General features: G+C 33.4%; 1 non-coding gene and 1 pseudogene across 1 annotated transcript; both read right to left on the bottom strand.

Annotated features, from left to right (window-relative positions):
* Positions 1–44: 44 nt before the first annotated feature.
* Positions 45–11,873, bottom strand: LOC107928173 (uncharacterized; annotated as a pseudogene).
* A 3,486-nt stretch (positions 11,874–15,359) lies between these two features.
* On the bottom strand, positions 15,360–15,481 carry LOC121214347 (small nucleolar RNA Z266). Its single transcript, XR_005909930.1, has one exon. It is a non-coding gene; the product is annotated as a small nucleolar RNA Z266 (small nucleolar RNA).
* Between the last annotated feature and the right edge of the window lie 5,525 nt (positions 15,482–21,006).

The raw sequence follows: 21,006 nt of genomic DNA, 5'->3' as shown, positions 1-21,006 counted from the left end.
CCAAGCAGGTTAAGCCACCAAAGGGTCATCAAAGGACGAGAAGTTTAGCCACCTAGTTGCAAAGCAGGGCCAAGCAGGTTAAGCCACCAAAGGACAAGAAGTTCAGCCACCTGGTTGCAAAGCAGTGCCAAAAAAAACCCCAAAAGCCACTAGTTGCAAAGCAGTGCAAAATGACAGCTCCCTTTCGGACCAGAGCCAAAAATGGCGCCTTAGACCACTTGGCCAAACTATCTTATTGTTAATACTCTGGCAAATTTTTATTCTTATTAATGTCTTTTTAACAGAGTACTGAATGATGATACCATGAAAACTAATAATAAAACCAAGAACAAGACTAGCAAAGGTGAAAACAAACAACTTTCAGATCCTCCATAACCACGGTAAGGATCAGCAGCCCAATCCAAGGCTTCTTTACGGTCTTTCTTTTCCTTGTTAATCATTACTATATCTTTCCCTTCTTCACATAACCTTATGTGAGATACGATGTATGGGAAAACTTCTTTACAAGACTCTTCACCAATCAATAAATCTGAATGTCCAAAACCATCCACAACAATCCTTTCATGTCTAAAACCCGGTTAGTGCAACTTCACATACTTATTAGCTAAAAAGGTAGTCTCTGGAGTCACCAAAAGACTTCGTCCCCCGGAGATGTATAATGTCGACACGGCCATTCTCTCTGGATGAATCAAATATGAGTTGTTTCCTTTGCTATCGACAATGAATCCGGATTTGCAGATTTTCCTTAAGTGAGGAAAGGCTGCCATTGGAAGCTTTGTTGTACTTCGCTTGTTTAACCAATGGTGCATTGTTGGGGTCAAGTTTTGATGCCAGAATGTATTGCCAAATATGCCAGAAAAGACTTCACATTCATTGCAAGTACATCTCTCGTATCGAGGTATCCAACGAGCTATATACATTAGGAGCCGGTGTCTCAAACTGGCCTTTGATGTGTCTAAGAGAGTCAGGGTTTTGTTCTTGCCTAGCAAAGCCATTGATATCTGCAGGTTGATTAGGCTAAAGCAATATCAAGTTGACATCAAATTGTGTTAAACCATATAGTTTTTGTTGTAAAGGAAAACTTACAGACACCAAAGGAAGCCACATCTTGACTGTGGCTAAAGTACTAAGTTTGAAGAACATTGAAGAGTTGGTGCAACACAAAGAAGCAATTCGAGTTGGAGAGACATGTCCTCCCATAACAGCTATATGAATGGCTAAGCCTCCAACACAATGTGCAACTACATGTACCTTCATGCTTGGACCATGAAATTCACAGATCTTGCTGATTACTACAACAAAATAAGTAGATGAAACGTAAGTTAATTACCACTCAAAAGTGTAAGCATTGCTACTTTTTTGTAAGTTTTGTTACCAGCTGGTATGTCATATCTTCCAAGATCTTCAATGGTGAAGTTGTTTGAGGGATTCAATGGATGCAATCTTGGTTGGAGTAACCATATTTCATGCCCTTCTGTCAATAAAGTCCTGATTAAATCATTTGGTTCAGTTGGCAGACAGAAACTCTCAGTTGAATGTCCATTAAGTAGAAGAACTGGATGCTTTTCCTCATTGAACTTCAACCTACTATGACCGCGGTTCCACCGCCTACAGCTTATGATACATCCATCTCCTGCATCATATACAAAGATTCAGCTTTAACTTCAGAAGATCTTTAACAAAGAATTCAGTCCTAGTTCATGTATACCTGTTTCTAATTCATGGAAAGTGCTGGTTGGATATGAATTGTTGTAAGAATCTGTGGGGGTATACTCTTCATGAATTCCTTGTGGTATTTGTAGTATGTAAGTTCTAAGGAGATGCAATAAGAAAAGATGAAGAAATCTTCCTTTTCCATTTCCTTCAAGGCTCAACAGTGTTTTAAGTAGCTGAATCATGGAAACTTTAAGCTTTCCTTTTAAGTTCAATCCTACATGATGATCCTCAGCAAAGTTTCCAGAAACCCTTTTGAATGTTACATACAACGTTGTCTCCTTCCGAGAAAATATTGCAAATAGATAAGGATTCATTATCTTCTTTCCCTCAAGAACATATCTGCATTTGATTAATGTTATAAATTTTGTAGTAAAAAAGAGCGAGATAGTTAAAAAGGACTGAAAATAGATGCTTTATTGTACCTTGAACCCGAAGCAGCTGCAAGGAGAAGACGATAGTGCATATATTGTGTATAAGGTGTTCTGTAATTTACTTCAAACATTTTTACTTCACCATCAATAACATGCAACTTATCCTTTTCAATGGCTCGAAAAACGACATAACCGCCGACTTTCCCTTTCAAAGTTACAAGAGATTTTCGCATAATCGAATAATTCCAATCATCAAAATCGTTCGAGTTCTGCAAGTTTATCTTCATTCTGAGAGTAGCAGTGCATGGCATACCTCCTATATAACCTCTCAAGGTTTCTTTGACTGACACATATGATGTCTCGCTGCTCTTTAAAGTATCATGTGTTTCAATAGGTGGATTTTGATCAACCACTTTAGAAACATAATTTGTACAAGTTTTGGTTTTGTACTTGAGAACATTATTCACTAAGTCCTTACATACATGCTCAGCGGCTGCTGCGATCGTAAGGGATGGATTTACACCAACAGAACATGGAATTAGTGAAGCATCACAAACATAGAGACCTTGGTGGACAAGACCAGGGACCTCTGGATCAAAAACCTGACCATTTGGATCACAGACACCATCTGAAGAATCTGATGATGCATTGCAACCACCTAGAAGATGTACCGATGCGCTTCGGAACCTTGACATGAATAGAATTCCACCTAATTTCCTAGTGATCTTCTGAAAGGCCTTAACTTTTTGGGGAAGTAAAGGATCATGGGGAGGACTGAAGATAATTTTATTTGTTTCCTTATCTAATATGATTTTTCCATCACTCTTGTCATGTCCCATAGCAAGGAGCACCATTGCTTGGCTGGACTTAGAACCTATCAGATGTTTCAGCTTGTCAATAATGCCATGAAAAAACCAGTAACCAGTTGGCCATCCAAATGTTGTAATCCCTTTAAACAACAGGTAAGGATAAGCTGTAGGAAGTACAGCACTCTGCACCAAAAAGAAAAGAAGGTCAATGAATGAATACAAAGTCAATGCAACAACTCCATAATTTGCCATTTAAGGCCTTTTGAGAATAATGGTTGGTGTCAACGTATATGAGTTGAATACGAATACTTAAAAATGAAGAGTCGAAGCTATTTAGTACTCGAACCTGGATTGTAAAACCCAATGGAGAAGAGTAAGATGATGAGATGGATGGTCCCGGCCGTGCTTGAATAGGTATCTTTGACAGTTGCTTTTTGTCTAGTCCATAACCATTCAAAGGTCCATTGCTTCCACAAAGATAAGCAACAGTATTTCCATTACAGCTGAAACCAGAACCAAGTGCTTTTGAGATCTTTAATCCTTTCATTTGTGAGTTGAAAAGTATTGCAGTTGTGCCAAACACTCCAGCTGTGGAACATAAAATTTAAGCTTTTAGAAGATTTTGAAAACAAAAATTTTGGATGTATATCTAATAATTTCACCATTGATTGATACCTGACAAGATCACAAAATCAGCTTTTATATAGTCCATATCATTCAAGTAAACAAGCCACCTTCTTTTTCCACCAATTTCACCATTTTGGTCAGTTTCATATGATTTTTTAACTACATAATGAACTTGACACCCTGTTTTAACAACACATCCTGCCTGCATCACAACAAGTTCTAATTTTAGATAAAATGAACAAGAATATGTGTACATTTTGACATGATGTTGACCTATATTAATCTGATTCTTCCAATATCCCAAGTTGAAGTGCACATACCTGAATTGCTGATGCAAGATAGTTTTTGTCAGTAGAATTCTTGGCATTATAAGGACATCCAGCTAGACAGTTTCCACAGCCTATGCATGTATCCATATTTTGATGCTTAGGTAATCTAGATGAAGTGTCTCCAATATCAAAATTCATGCTTAGTTTAATTGAATCCTGAACCATATGTTCAACCTCTCCCACATCGATTTTTTCATGATTTTGGCAATGGGGAACTGGAGAGGAACACTTTGTATTCTCATCATTGTAGCAGCAGAAGCTTCACAGCTATCCCAATCAGTTTCCCATTCCTTTGGCCATTTTGAACTTCTTCGAGTTCGAACTGGGGTTGGCACCATAACTCCTGCATTCACTAGTGACCCTCCACCAACTCCACAAGCCATTGCTGCCAGTGAATCATTTTGTTCATAAACCTGTAATTTCAATAACAAGTTTTGTTCATACAAGTTTCAAAGCCATGTTCATAACAATGAAAATGAGACTGACCTGAAACAAAGCATCCTTTGGTCCAAAGCTGACACCCAAAATTTGACTCTCCATCCTCAAAGCTGATATGATGTTGAAACTATTTGTTGGAAAATCCTTAGCTTCCCATTTTTGACCTTTTTCAACGAGGCATACTTTGACTCCAGCCATTGATAACCTACAAGCAGCAACTGAACCACCATATCCAGACCCTACAACAACAGCATCATATCCATCATGTCCATTAAAAACCATGTCTGGTTTCTCCATTTTGAAACCCAGAACTGAATGAACCTTAGAGGACCTTCTAAACAATGAAAACAACGCATGGGAGTGTACCTCAGTTTCATATTAATTTATAGATTAAAGACTGAACCCTGAGGAAGTATCTGGAACAAGAATCCAATGCACTCATTGCCAATATCGCCTACACCTATCCTCATTGCCAATATCGCCTAGACTATGCTCATTTGACAATATATATTACAAACTCAATGAACAGGCAAACGATCAAACATGTTCTCTTCTTGTCTGCCATTTTTCGAAGTACGGAAATACTGGTAAAATGAAGAGAATTATACTCCTAGTTGTGCAGCATTGTTCTCTTATATGAATAAAGAAAGCATCAAAATTATTCCTTCACATTTCAATTCATTAATGTGCAGCTTCCAAAGAATGAGCATAAAATAGATATGAAACTGGAATAAGATCTACTGATAATGACAAAAATCTTTGTTCATGCTCAAGCAATTTCAACCTTTTTGCCAAGGCTTGAATAAGGTTTTTCTCATAATCATTGGCTAACCAAGGGGAGACTGATCCTTTAAAAGCTTATTTCTAGTTGCTCGATAAATTGGACCTAAACCTTGCATGATACATGCAAATGAACTTCTATATAATATATATATAATTTTAAAATTACCTGTAAATTACAATAAATTTGAGAATATTACATATTTTAATGCACTCAAAACTACAATTTGTGAATTACTATTAGCAGCTAATCAAATTTGGTCTTCAACCGTCTTAAATACAGGCTTGAATATATATATATATATATACGCATATGGTAAATGATGAATATACACAATCCAATGAAACTTTAAGGGCAAACTCTGGAAGTGGATGATCAAATTTTATTATACTCTATATATATTTCTCATAAACCCAACCTTGTGAACAATTTTAAATTTAACTAAGTATACCAAATATTTTTTTAACTTCAATTTTCCATACATTAAAGAATTTAAATAATAACAGTTGTACTAAAAGGGTATTTGTGTGGTGGAAACCGAAACTATAAGTGTCCATCTAAAATATTTTATGGTTAAATGTGAATTAATAATTGAGTGGTGCAAAATAAGTTTAATTTAGGGTTTTTCTAAAAGTATTTGAGTGTGTTATACATAGTTAAATTTGGAAAATGAGAATGATTGTTAAAACAATGGCCATATCATATTATTCTTTTGTTGTTTTTTGCCCCGAAGGATAAAATCTTCAGACAACCAAACAAATAGGTGTCTTTAGATTATACTTCAAAAATAAAAATTAATATAATATAACATGTCGTATTCTTTAAGTGATATTATGTAATTTCTATAATATAATATTTTAAAACAATTTTTAAAATGCATTAATTTATGTGGGTAAAAAGTTTCATAGAAACATTGAAAAGAAAGAATTAGCTTAGGTTATATATATAATTATTTTTTCGACCAAGTGTTTTTTATAAGATAATAGTAATTTTCTTTTTAATATATATATTTTATAATGTTAATAATTTTACGTTGTCAAATAAAATAAAATAAAATAACAACTCGTTCTAACGTAAATATTCAACTTGCATTAAAGTATCTTTCAAAAATAAAATATTTTTCAATGAACTGTGCTAAGTTTACTTGTGTACATACAATTTGCAAACTGAAAATGTTATCAACGTAAGCTTCCAGTGCAATTACTGGGTCACGACTTTAAACCAATTTAACGTATGAGTCATATATGGAGTATTAATTTGTTGTATATTGACATGTTTGAAAATTTCTTAATATAATGACTTTGGTTGATAACATAACTATTACTATGCTTCTTAACTTTAATATCTATTTTTTTTTATAAATAAACAACGAAGTTACATCAATTTAAATTGTTTGAAAGCACCACTAACTTTATCTTGTTATAGATAGGGGCGTCTTTCATCCTAAATTTAGTTAAGCTAAACAGTCAGCAACTAGATTAACCTCCCTAGGAACATACCTAATCCACCACTGTCCTTCAGTTCTCATAATCTGTTAGACCCTCCTGAGTACTGTGATTCCTGAATCCACCATCATAATATCTTGTAAGGCTTTGACCATCTCCGGATTATCGGTCTGAATCGTAACTCTTTTAAAACATTTGCTAAGCAAAATAAATATACCATCCAAAATACCCCATAGTTCAGCCTAAAAAACTGTGCATTTTCCTAGAGAGTGATTATACCCCAAGATCCAATTCCCATTCTTATCACGCAACACTCCACTAGCAGAAGCACTACCAGAACCTCTATCCACTGCACCATCAGTGAATAAGTGTACCCACTTACTTGTCAAAGGTGCTCAAGTATAAAAAAGTATGTTTTGTATTCATTATGACTTAACTCATACTATTGTGCCCAACTATAGGAACTTTAAAAATCTCAAGAGCGTTTCAAGTAATACCTTGGAAGATAAATAAATTCCTATTTTTCCAGATGCACCAAGCAATTAGCCCAAAAAGACAAGACCAAATTATCCCTCGTCCAAGCAACCTCATGTGACAACAAAGGCTAGAAGTTGATCAATTGGGACAATATGCATCCACATTTCCTTCGTTGCCGAACAATCCTGAAGTAAATGAAGAGTATCCTCAATTTCATGTCCGCATAATGAGCAAGAGCTGTTATGCCCAATTCCCCGCTGAGTACACTCCGCATTAGTAAGTAGCCTTTGCTTAGATACTATCCAAAGGAAAAATATGACTTTTTGCTGCCCCTGATATTTCCATGTGTTCTTCCAAAAGTCATCTCTAGAATTCCAAGAATTTTCCTTTAAAGACCAAAAGACACTTCGAACAGAAAAGGACCCTAACGTCGTACATGTCCAAATAACCCTATCCAATCCCAATGAAGGGTGATGAGGTGGAATACTTACTATTTGCTTGACCACATCCTCTGACAGCCAGATGCTAAAAAGGTCAAGATTCCAAGTTCCATTAGTGTAACCATTTCACTAAGAGGGCAATCCAAATCAAGATTAGCATGAGCAGGAATTTGCATTATCAAAGGATCTATTGTCAGGATCCATGAATCCTTCCAAAAATGAATGCTATTACCATTTCCTACTGACCAAGCTAAATTGTCTAAAAAATAAGGGTCATACCTTAGAAAGGGTCTTCCAAAGATGTGAGCATTTACTACGAGTTATCTGGTAATTGCACTTTCAAACCATACTTTGCTCTAAGGACTTGTACCCATAAGGCACTATCATTAGATACTAAATTAAACCCAATATTCATAAGAAACGAGGTGTTTTGGTCTTTAAATCTCGAATTCCAAGGCCACCACGAGATCGAGGTTGATAGGTGGAGTCCCACCCAACTAATGTCATCTTCATATGTCCTCCAGAATTGCCTGACCATTTGTTCAATCTCTGCATAGATTCCTTTAGGTATCATCATAGGCTGCATAAAATAATTGGGAATTGAAAGAAGGACAGATTGATCCAAAGTAACTCTACCAGTTATGGACAATTGTCTTGCTTTCCAACTTTGTAACTTGCGCCACACCTTTTCCACCACAAAGCTCAAAGTGTTATTAGTGACCTTTTTGTGGAAGAGAGGCACCCTCAAATAAGAGCCAAGATTTTGAACTTCCTGAAACCCAAACAACTTACTAATCTGGTTGCTTAAGTCACCCCCAACTCCACTAGAAAAGAAAATGTTGTTTTTTCGTGTACTAATCCTATGTCCAAAATAACCACAGAAGTGTTCTGAAATACTTTTAAGTAATCGAGCTTGCTCCAATTCTGTTTTGCAAAAAAAAAAAACCAAATCATCTGCAAAGAAAAGATGAGACAATACAGGTCCTGATCGTGATAACCGAATAAGACACCATTCGCCAGTAAGGGTGAGCGTTTGATCGAACCGAGTGAAAGAATTTCGAGTTAATTGAGTTGACAAGTCCTATTTTATCATCCTAACTCGGTTTAAAATTTTTTTGAATCAAGCCGAGTGAAATAAAATTCTAAGTTAAAATAAAAAATTAAACATGTCAAATTAAAATCTTGTTACAATATAACTAATTCAATGTTAAAGCACATAAATTTGAAACCATATATATTTGAAAACTTCTTCAAAGAAAAATAATAAAAAATACTTTAGTATGATAAACTTGAATAATTAATTAACTTATTTAGGTCCCCAAAATTAATATTCTAGTGAATTTTTACTTTTTTTAAAACTTTCTTTATATATTTATTAGATTTTTTAGAAAAAATAAAAATTTGGAATTTTTATAACTATTTTGAATTTTGAAAATAATTTTGAAATATTTTGTAATTATTGTTGAAAGAGACCAATTTGTTCATTTTCAAACTTCGCAGGGACCAAAAGGGTATTTATATCAATCTGTTATTTGAATTGTAAAATTCAACTCGATTCGAACTGGAAACTTGAATTACTTATTCGAGTTGACTCAAATAATTTGAATAACTCGATTCAATTAACTCAAAATAAAAAAAAACTGATTTTTTCAAATCGAATTAAATTTTGCTCACCACTATTTGCCAGAATCTATTTTAGAACAAATACTATATCCTAGCCATTTTATGCATAACATGAAAAGATAGGGAGATAGATGACAATCCTATCTAATCCCTCTAGCTGGCTTAAATTTCTGAGTGGGAACCCCGTTCCATAGAATTTGCATAGTGGAAAAAGAGATGACAAACATAACTACTCTCAAGAGAAAATTCGGTATACCAACAGCCTAAAAAGAAGCATCAATAAACTCCTAGTCCACTATATCATAAGTTTTCTCCAAGTCAATTTTAATCGCCATCCATTTCCTACCCTTACACTTGCCTTTCATTAAGTGGATAGCTTCTTGCGCTATGATTATACTATCAGAAATATTATGCCCAACAATGAACATTGCCTATTCTTGCGTAATGAAATTAGGAAAAAGTAATTTGAAACGGTCGACAATAACTTTCATGACCAATTTACAAAGGACAGAGCATAGACTAAAAGGATGAATCGTGTCAAGCTTTTCGGATTCACTGTCTTAAGAATAAGAACAATCAAAGTATTATTTAGATCTAGATCTATGGCATTGCCTGCAAATACCCCTTTAACCCACTCACAAGCAATATTACTGGCTGGTTGCACATATGCGTATTAAAACAATGAATTTATAAAACTATTTTTAAAGCTTAGTTTTACTGTAAACATACAGTATCACCTGTAATATTTATAGTTTCGATGGAATACGAAGTATTACAAAGGGTCGAACCTAAAGGAAGAGTCAATTGAGCGATAACTAGCATACACGATAGAGTCTAAGTGGCTACTAATACGATTTTATAGTACGACATTTCATAACATGGTAAGGTAGCAAGAAAGTTAAATATGCTACTTTAAGGACAAAATTGTAAAAAAATGTAAAACTAAGGGACTATCCAACAAAGAACTAACGGGGGTTGATTGACTTCTATGTGGTTCACTGAACCTCGAAAAAAGGGACTTAAATCACATCAATTCCTAAGTGGCTCCATTTTATCTTCCAATCTCAATTTTACCGACTTAGACGAATTAGGTCCGATTTATCTTCCGATCTCATCAGTTAATCCGGGACCAATGAATGAGTGCGCGACAAGATTACCTTCCGGTCTCACTCGCCTAGATGTTCCCTTAGGGGCGTCACTTCCAAAGGTTCTTTGTTCTATTCGATTTTTCCAATTTATTATGATTTAGTCCTTTGTCCAAATATTTTAGTTTACCCACATCTTTATCACCAACCTCCTTTGAGGTTTAGCTACTCATGCTCAAAGTGAAAGAATTAAACATGAAAATGGAAAATAAGGCAACCATGAAAATAAAACTCAAGAAAAATATAAAACTTGAGATTTTTATGCATGAAAATGTAAACAACATGAAACTAAAAGCATTTAAAGAGGAAATCTAAAGCAAGAAACATAAAAGGAACAAGTTTAACATATCTAAAGTAAGATAAACTGAAATACATTAAACTAAAGCTTAAAAGTATTGAAAGTAAGGTATGATGACTGAAAATGTAAATAACCCTTAGCTACATTAATAACTAACTTAACTAACACTAAGAACATTAAGAATAAGGAGTAAATGTAGAAAAATAAACTCTAAACTAATGTATAAGACGAGAAAATAAAAACACTAGAAAAAGTGCAAAGAAAAACTAAAGAAACTTAGAGAAAAGTAAACCTAAAACTAAGTTAATGTGTGTCTCTATCTTCCTCAACAGTTTTTGGTTGTTTTAAAGTGTCTTTTGGTGATTTTTTGTTACCAAAAATGCCTCTACATGGGCCTTGATTGATTGGTGGATCGGCTAAACAAAGACTACCCTTTTTGTCCAAGTTTGTTCCCCTAACGAAGGTGATATTGTGATACCTAGAAGAGGATATCGCGATACCTCAGGCAGTATTGAACCTTGGGGTCTTCCTTGGAAGGTGGATATCGTGACACCCAAAGTGGATATCGCAATACCACTGAAGGGAGTCTTCAGTCTTCTATATTATTGAAGGTATCGTATTCCCAAAGAGTGGATATCGCGATACCATTTCCCTTGATGTTGTTCTCGCTCGTTTTTGACCTCTAACACGTCCCTACATCACTCAATGACATGTTAGACCTCCCAATGGTGATATTGGCTAATTTGGGTTACAAAATGAGCAAAAATGAGACATTCCACTTATTAACTGAAAATATAAAAATAACGAAAAACTATGTTAAAGATGCTATTTTGCTCGAGAAAAAGCTCCTTAAGTACGTCGAAAAAGCCTAATTTGCCACATCGATTTGTGGCAGATCAATTACCAACAACATCCCATCGGTTCTGAAAAAAGAAGGCATGAAAACCATCACTACCCGGAGCCTTCGATGGAGCCATATCAAATAATGTCATAATCTCTTCATTCAATATTGACTATTCCAAAAAATCAACATCCGAAAAACTAAGCCGTGAAAAAATGCCAATCGGGAGTCCCCTCATGGGTTGCGAGACTTCTCCATATAATTTTTGAAAAAAACCAATCGCCTCAGCTTGAAGGACATTCTGATTAGAATTCAACTCACCATTATCAAGCTGTAAAGCAATAATACGATTAAAATTTCTCCATTGAATCGTACGACTATGAAAAAAATTTAGTATTATAATCTCCCAAATTAAGCTAATCATACCAGACCTTATGCTTCCAAAGTAACTCCTCATGATTAAGAACACTCTCCAAATTGTCTCGAACATCCATCTCAAGCTGAGCTAAGCGATTAGAATCAAAACGTTCCATCGCCCTTTGAATATTAGAATTAATCTAATTTTTTATTTAATTAAAATGTCATGTGTCAGACTCTAATTGGCTTTATATTATTTTTAAATGAAGTTAACGATTTGGACCCAAATTAGTAATTGAATTAAAATTTAGGTACCACTTTTGACAAAAAAATCAAATAGGGAGAAAAACACTACAGTTTGAAGCTAATTTTTCATTTAAACATTTTTTTCTCATCAATAATAGGTTTTTTTTTTCAAAAATAACCCAAATAGTTCATTAATTACGAAAATGACTCAAGATAAAAATTATATACGTAAATGACCTGAAGTCCACAGTGCCCACGAGTGCCGCTAATGTATCAGACAGCACCGCCCCCTCATCATTAGCCAATCATCGACTTGTGAAAAAATATTTTTTTTTGGGTGCTATCACTGTGTTAGGCGGTACCAATATGTGTTTTTCGAAATACTCGTGAAAAATAAGGGTATTCACAATTGAGACAAAAAAAAGGAAAAAAAAACTTTTTAATAGGTGTCATCGACGTGTCAGTCGACACTGAAAAGTTAAAAAAAATTATTTTTTAGTGTTGTCTGTGTGTCAGGCAGTATTGATATATATGTTTTTTTTATAAAAAATGGCTTGAAACGAAAAAAAAAATTATAGGCTGTTAGAGGTGAAAGCTCATGACTCCGTTCGATGATCCGAACGGTGAGGTGACGTGTTTAAATGCGGAGAACAACATATCTCCAATTGGTAACAATTTGGTAATGCAAAATGGAGATCGAAGAAAGAGTAGTTCAAAGCTTTGGTCATTGTTTTAGAAGATATGAAGCTTGCTACTCAAAAATCTGAATCGTAGAAGTCAACAAGAATGAGGAATCTCTTCTTTGGTGTCGAAATCGACACGAAAGGTCACCATAAAAATCAACATCGGCGACTATTGAATACGATGACTAGGGTTCTCCGTTGAGAAGAAGAAGAGAAAGAAAAGAAATAAAACAAAAAACAAAAATGACGTGAAAAATTAATAAAACGAAAAGTTATGTGAATTTTAATGAAGATTAAATGAGAATTTGAACCAAAAAAGAGAAGCATTTAATTTCCATAACCCAAGACATAAATTTAAAGGAAAAATATTTAATATAAATTTTAATGAGAATTAAATGAAAATTTTAAAGTTGGTGACAACTTTTAAAAAATAGATTTTTAAAAAATATTTAATGGGAATTTGAAGGGAAATTAAATGTTGTTCCCCTCCCAAGGGCAGGTTCTTACACGTTATGCACCCGTCCGCAATTGGAAACACTACTTCCTGTTCGACTTGCATGTATTAAGCATGCCTCCAGCGTTCATCTTGAGCCATGATTGAACTCTCCATAAGATTCATAATTGCATTACTTATAGCTTACTTGATCGTAGACAAAGTCAGTTCGGAATTGCCTTTCATTCTAAGGCATAACATGTATCCTTGTGCTTCATATTCGCCTGGAGTTTGCTCCCCAAAATATAACCATCCCTACCCCCTCACGTCAATCCCATGAGCCTCTTATCTATTCTTATTCGATCATTGCGGAGGGCAAGGGAAAATAGAAAAACTCACATTGGCTTTAGGGATAATCAGGCTCGAATTGATGATTTCCACCACGTCAAGGTGACACTCTACCGTTGAGTTATATCCTTTCCCTGCCCCCATCAAGAAATAGAGCTGACTAATCCTAAGTTAAAGGATCGAGAAACTCAACAACGCAACTATTCTTGAACAACTTGGAGCTAGGCTTTCCTTTTGCACTATTACAGATACGTAAATAATGGAAAAGTTGGATTCAATTGTCAACTGCTCCTATCAGAAATAAGATTGACTATGGATTTGAGCCATATACACATGGTTTCACAAAACCGTACGATTCTCCCGATCTAAATCAAGTAGGTTTTACATAAAGAATGTTTGCCTCAGCATGTTCTATTCAATACAAGTAGGAGAAGCGGTATTCTTAAAAAATTAGAGAAATTAGAACCAAGTCAAGATGATAAGGATCAACCCTTTCTTATTGTGCCAAAGATCTTACCATTTCCGAAAGAACTAGAGTTACATCTCTTTTCCAGTTTCATTCAAGAGTTCTTATGTGTTTCCACGACCCTTTAAGACCTATAAATTTTGACAAATTTCTTTTCTTTTCTTAGGAATATATACAATATTCTTCACTACAAACAGGATAATGTTACCCTACGATTAATTACTTCATTTATGAATTTCATAGTAATAGAAATACATGTCCTACTGAAACAGAATTTGTAACTTGCTATCCTCTGTGGAAAAGATGATTCATTCAGATCCACATGAAAGCCCAACTCTATTGCATTGCCAGAATCCATGTTGTATATTTGAAAGAGGTCGACATTGTTTCTCTCATGGTACAATCCTCTTCCCGCTGAGCCCCGACAACCAACTTCCACATATTTATTTTAAAGTTGGTGATAACTTTTTTAAAAAATATTTAATGAGAATTAAATGAGAATTTTAAAGTTCATGACAATTTAAAAAAATATTTAATAAAAATTTCATACTTTTTTTACTTTACAAAGCCCTCCTACATTTGAAAAGTAAGAAACTAAATAATATTATTTTATGCAATCAGTGCATTCCCATAAATCTCTCAAATCTTTATTTTAAAATAATATTACTTTACTATCTTTTCCTTTCTCATTTTTTACTTTCCTTCTCTCGTCGCTCTATTTTTCTCTCATATCTCTTTCTTTCTCACACTATCTCATAGATTATTTATTTTTAATTTTTCTGTCCTAAGAATCACATGTGAAGTAAGCATTAGTCACAAGCTTCCCCTTTATTATTATTATTATTATTATTATTATTATTATTATTATTATTATTATTATTATTATTTTGGTTTCTTTTTTCTATTTCAACGGTTGCTTTTTAACTTTTTTTTTATTTCACCTATTTTCTTTTAAAAAAATTCCTATTAATGGCGATATCAAAAAAAAATTATTTTTTAAAATTTACTGATTGGTGCCACCTTTAAAATTCCCATTAAATATTTATTTTTTACAAAAATTATCACAAACTTTAGAATTCTCATTTAATTCCTATTAAAATTTTCATTAAATATTTTTTCTTGACCAAATTTTTTTAAGTTAATCATTAGCACCGTGTGTCAGGTGACAACGACGAACACAATAGATTTCAAGTTATTTTTATATATAATTTTCGCTTGAGCCATTTTTGTAATTAATTAATATATTAACATACTATTTAAATTACAATCCCTAAATTATAATTATTTTTTTTCAAGTCTTGAAGCTCACTTATATAATCATCCTCAAGTCTTTTAGGATTTGGAAATTTGATGGTTCATTATGATACAAAATCAAGTTTTGAAGTCAAGCCACACACGATTCAAAGTCTTTAAAACCATCAATGTGAATGAGAAACCTATGCAGGAGAATAACATAGAACAAATAAAAGTCATTCATTCTTTGAAACAATGGCAAGTCAGACAAATTCTAATGCCTCGAAAGTTTGAATTCAAAATGGGAAATATTAAAAGAAAACAAATTCAAAACCCCCATTCACACATCTAATTGATTCATCACTCTTGCCAATTTAGAAAAAAAAAACAGTCAAAAGTCAAAATCAAAATCAAAACCAATCGCTTTCATTTGTATCAGTTTGTCTCCTCACTTGAAGTAACTGAGACATCTAATAATTGTTGATTGGCATTTAGACTCTTTTCCCCCATAACTGGAACCACACTAAGAATTATGCTTAATGGGTGGCAGATTTTAAGGGGGGCTCAATAACGAAAAACCCAGAAGGGAAAAAAAATCAAGGGGAAATCTAAAGAGGAAAACCCTCAAGAGAAAACCCAGGAGAATGGTTAATGTTGCGCAGCTATGACTCGAAGCGCTTCCATGGATTTAAAACGAAAGGCGACCTTAAGGAGTTACGCTTTTGTATTTTATCAAACAGAAAAATCTAAGAACGTAATGAAAAATGAAACGAAACCCTAATTCAATTTGAAACAGCCATGGATCAGCGGAGGAGGAAGAGGAGTTATGTACATAGCAACCATTGGTTATGGTGTGGGGATATTGGGCTGGATTCTGGGGGACTTTATTGAGGTATATAAGAGTTGAAGAGAGGAATGTTGGGGCTTTGAGAGCTTGGCGGGCTTCTTGAGAATCAAAGGGTTAAAAGAGTAAACTTCTTTTACGACCACCCAACTATTTAGTGCGAGTTTAGATGGGTGGTGTGTTTATCTGCGGTTAGTGTAAAAACAGCGGTAGCAGTGAGATTAGACACTGTAGCTTGAGACAAAAAGTAAACTAAACGCACCGTATCGCACCCAATCACCAATCCAAACCCACCCTTAATTTTGTTTTTCATTAATTGGTGAATTATGATAGCTTTTAAAATTAGAATAATAAAAGATTTAACTCTAAATATCTATAAATTATGTCAATTTAGTCTTGATTTTTTTAAAAAAATTAACTCTCAACATTTACACATTGTGTAAATTTGGGGGGTTTTTTTTGCACTTTTGCTTTCATTTTTTGTGACATTAAGGGTTATTTTTAAAATATTGAGAAAAGATGAAAATTATTATCTTGGATTTTAGAGATGTCTCCATTTTTTGTATATTTCAATCAAATTTAGCTAATAAATTTATTTTTTTTAGCTTTTTAGGTGAAAGGGTTGCAAAGAAAAGTAAAATTAAAACTAAAAAAAAAACCAAATTACACAATGTATAAATGTTGAGTTTTTTTTTTAAAAAAACAAAACTAAATTGACACAATGTATAAATATTGAAAGTTAAAATTACTATTATGTTAATTTTGAAAGTTGCACCATTAGCCAAGCAGTGATAAAAAAGACAAAACTACATAATTGTGTGGTCATTTTGTAACTTTTCATAGTTGGTTGACCCAAAATTTTTTTACTAATAATTGGGTGACCATGTTGTAACTTTTTGTAGTTGGATAATAAAAAAATACTAATAATTGAGCGACTACTAGTGTAGTTTACTCAAAAATGTTAATCTAATAAAAATTAATTTGTCATGGTAACAAGCTTGGTTGATATCTTTCAGGTAGAAGCTAAGGCCATGCTTGAAGGGTTGAAACTAGCTTGGGAGCGGGGATTTCGAAAGGTGGAAGTGGAAACCGACAATGCTCTCTTACTGGAAATTTTGTGTTCTGGTTTTGCTTGTGTAAACAATATAGCGAAAGTCAGATTGCTCCACAATTGAATTGCTAAGGATTGACAAGTGAAGCTTAGACTTTTATTGAGAGATGGCAACAGAGTCGCTGATTGCTTGGCTAAGGAAATCTTGAACCAATTGATCATTCTTGATAAACTTTCGATCTATGTGCGACGTCTATTAAAAATTGATGTTTATCACGTAATCTCTGATGTGATCGATGGAAATTAGACTAGTTTTGTTTTAGTCTAATTTTTTTTCTTCTACCAAAAAAATTTAAAAAATATCACCAAGGTTTTTGTTTGATGCTAAAATTATGGTTTTCAAAATTTTGAGATATTATATTCAAATTTCATCTTGTGTAAATAATCTGTTGATTATTAATCTAAATTTTATTCAGATTTAAATTTTAATTTGTATATTTTATTCGAAAAATATTCTAATTATTATATCAACACACTTTATAATATTTAGTTGGGGTGTATTATTTTTATATTCCGACTGTGAATATACTTATACTTGACTTCGAATGCAATTGATTTTTTGGATTCATAGTGCCCATACAAGTTAACTCTTTGAGGAGGAAACAAGAAAAGTCAACCACTTGTTTGGCCAGAGTAAATTCATTTGGATACTTTAAAATGTGGCATTAAATCATATTATAACATTGATGTTAAATAATATAATGGGTATAATTCACGTTATAAAAGACATAGAGACTTATTAGAATGGAGCTGATTCACACTGTAAAGGATGCAGAAAGTCATTAGAATGATAGTTTGAGAATGTTGAGATTAAGTTTTAGCAGAGTATAGACTATGTATGCCTCCTCTTCCTTGCATCAGTATTAAGGAGGAGTATTTATAAAGGAAGGTTGATTGAGTGTTGTTTCTAGTCATTAAGTTCTTTATTCTATATATGCGGTGGTAGGATGGCGCATTTCAACTGAAAATATTATAAAGGTGGACATGAAAGGACTAGGCAAAGTGTTTATTAAGTTAAGATATGACATATTGATGTGTGTCATCAAAAACTATTTTTCATATATCTTCCAAGAGTCATGTGGCCTCACTTGGTATGATGAAACATTAAAGAGAGGTTTGCTTGATGAGGCTATAAAGCCAAGCTTCACCAAATTGTGTGTTATTCCAATGGCGATACTATAAACAAGGGTGGAGAGAAAGGGTAGGTAGCAACCTTGACCTCGAAAATGAAAATGAAAACCATTCAGCCCACTGAAGGAGTTGGGGATGGGCAGGTGAGTATGAAGATGGGATATCTGAACTTAATGGGTCATAACAGCAGGTATGCTATGCCAAAACAAAGGCCTTCTCCTCTTGGCCACTTAAACATGCACTGCCTTTTAGCTGTTAATACAATTAATTTAGACTACTTCTTCAAACTCATCTAAGCTTAGTATCCCTGGTCTAAGCTTAATTTCTGATGTGCAAGATCCATTGTATGGCAAGCATAGAGCATACTCTTAAACTCACAAGAGATTTTCTTTCATAGATACACCATAAGCAGGCAGGAAGAGATCAGAGAGATTTAGTAAGACATGATTTAAAATACTCTGATATCTTATTTCTGGCTTAAGGTTTCTATATCTTACAACTAATATCCTCCTTCCTTATATAGAGAAGGAAAAGTGAACTAGCAGATAAGAATGAATCTGCCTTTTACAATGACTGAGCTAACAATAATTCATAAGGATGATGACTCAACTAGCAGATAAGAAGGAATCTGCTTTTTAATACAATGACTCATCCTACTTTTATAAAAGTAAAAGACATAAGATGGTGACTCATTACAAGTGTTAAATAAAGCAAAGGACAATAATATATATCAGGACAAAACACTCAGTCTTTAGTCAGTATCATAGTTTGTACTAATGTCGGAGGTGATGTTGAGCCCCTCTATCTTTCTTTTCTTTTCCTCTCTAGCTTCATAGCATTTTAGTTCCAGTTGTTCAATTCTTTCTTCTAAGTCATCATGGGGTTTGTCTTCATGCTCGTCTTTCCATGCCGGTGTGTCTTCCATGATTTGACTGCAAAACATTGGATACTCTTGTGACCACTCAATTGGATCTGACATGTTGGAGTGATATTCTTTTAAGGCTTCTTTCAACTGTTGTTGATAAGGTGTCGGTGGATCTTTTTCTATGTCCCATGGTGCCAAATCTTTCTCTGATGGCCATATCTCTGAGGGAGTAACTTTGTTAATTTGACACAAATACTTTTGCAAATCTTTATAATCATACTTGTTTAGGCCCACTTCTGAAAAATACGTCATGTGAATCCATGCACTAGGGAAAGCTCCTAGTTGTGTGGCCGGACCATTTTGCATGAAGTATTGGGGTTTATAGAAGATAATTAAGATCCATTAGACTCTGGTATTTTTGAGAAATTCGAACATAATCATGTCAGCCCATTGCTCTAAAAGATAGAACCATTTGAAAAAATTTTCCAGGTTTTTCATTTCAGGACTGATTTCATCTTGGATAGCCATGGTCAGAAAATGTTGGAGATCTGGGATGAAGAACTCAACTCCTATGTGGAATAAATGAGTCAAGTACCAAAGCATCCATTTCAATTCTTCAGGAAATTCACCAAACTGGAACTTGAGAGGATGAATAAATGGATATTCAGGGTGAAGCCCTAAAGGTTTTAGAAATAATCCTCCAAAGTCTCGAAAAATGCTTAACTGATAGGAAAGCATCATGTTCATGGCTTCTCTGTGAAATCTTTTTTCTAATATTAAGCTTAGCACTTTTGGAGGATGATCAGGATGAGAATTTGGTTGACATGGTATAGAAAATGGTGAAGGTGGATTTTGAAAGAGTTTCTTTTTACCTTTTCCTTTGGAGGAAGATGAAGGTTGAATTTTTACCCCAAAACCATTTCCTAACTTCACCTTGGTTATAAGGCTAAACCATGTTCTTGCAGTTAATGGATAGTTTTGACGAGCCATGTTATGATGAAGCTATAACAAATCTAAAATTAAAAGGTATAATGACTTTTTGGGCCCTCTAACTTTACAAAAAAAGTCAATTTAGCCCTCTATTTAATTATTCACATCTTTTAGCCATTGAATTTACATTTGTTGTCAAATCATCTCAAAATAGATGAAAAACTTAACGTTTGTTAACTTTGTTAACATGACATACACAATAATTGCCACGTAGATGACACGTCAATATTTAATTAATTTTTTAAAATTTAAAAAAAATTAAAAAAAATTATATCATTTTTAGAATTTTTAATGATTTTAAATTTTTAAAAATATTTTTTTATAATTTTTCTAAATTTTAAATTTTAAATAATTTAATTAAATGCTTACGTATCATCCATGTGGCAACCGCATGTATGCAACGTCAACTAAGTTAAAAAAAAGTCAAATTTTCTATATATTTTGGGATAATTTAACAAAAAACATAAATTTAAAGATTAAAAAGAATGAAAAATTAAATGAATAACTAAAATAATTTTTTATTTTTAAAATTAAAGGATAAATAAATCATTATATCAAATTAAAATTCTGTAACTTTATGAAATTACATCCTGATTTCACTTGGAATATTTCAGCAACATAACTGTCTATGCCGTCTCCATGAGGAACTAATTGACTACACCTAAAAACCAAATTCGTCCTTAAATTTTCCATTTATTGTTCAACTTTTATTTTGTTTTTTTTTCCCTTTTATGCCTAAAGCACATTGAATGAAAATGCTCGACTATTTTGTTGAGTGAGACATATATTCTTGAGGTCTTTGTGAGGATACAGCTCAACCAGAGGTATTTCTAAGATTTAGCAATTAATGTATTAACATTATGTATGTGTATTTTTTATATTATTATTTTATTTAAGTTGATTTATATTGAAAAAAAATTATGTAAAAAAAATAAAATTTTAGTTGAAACTGTAAGTTT

This window comes from Gossypium hirsutum, chromosome D01 (genome assembly GCF_007990345.1).
Source record: "Gossypium hirsutum isolate 1008001.06 chromosome D01, Gossypium_hirsutum_v2.1, whole genome shotgun sequence".
Lineage (NCBI taxonomy): Eukaryota > Viridiplantae > Streptophyta > Magnoliopsida > Malvales > Malvaceae > Gossypium > Gossypium hirsutum.
Note: the sequence above shows the minus strand (reverse complement) of the source record. Positions and strands in the feature narration are given on the sequence as shown.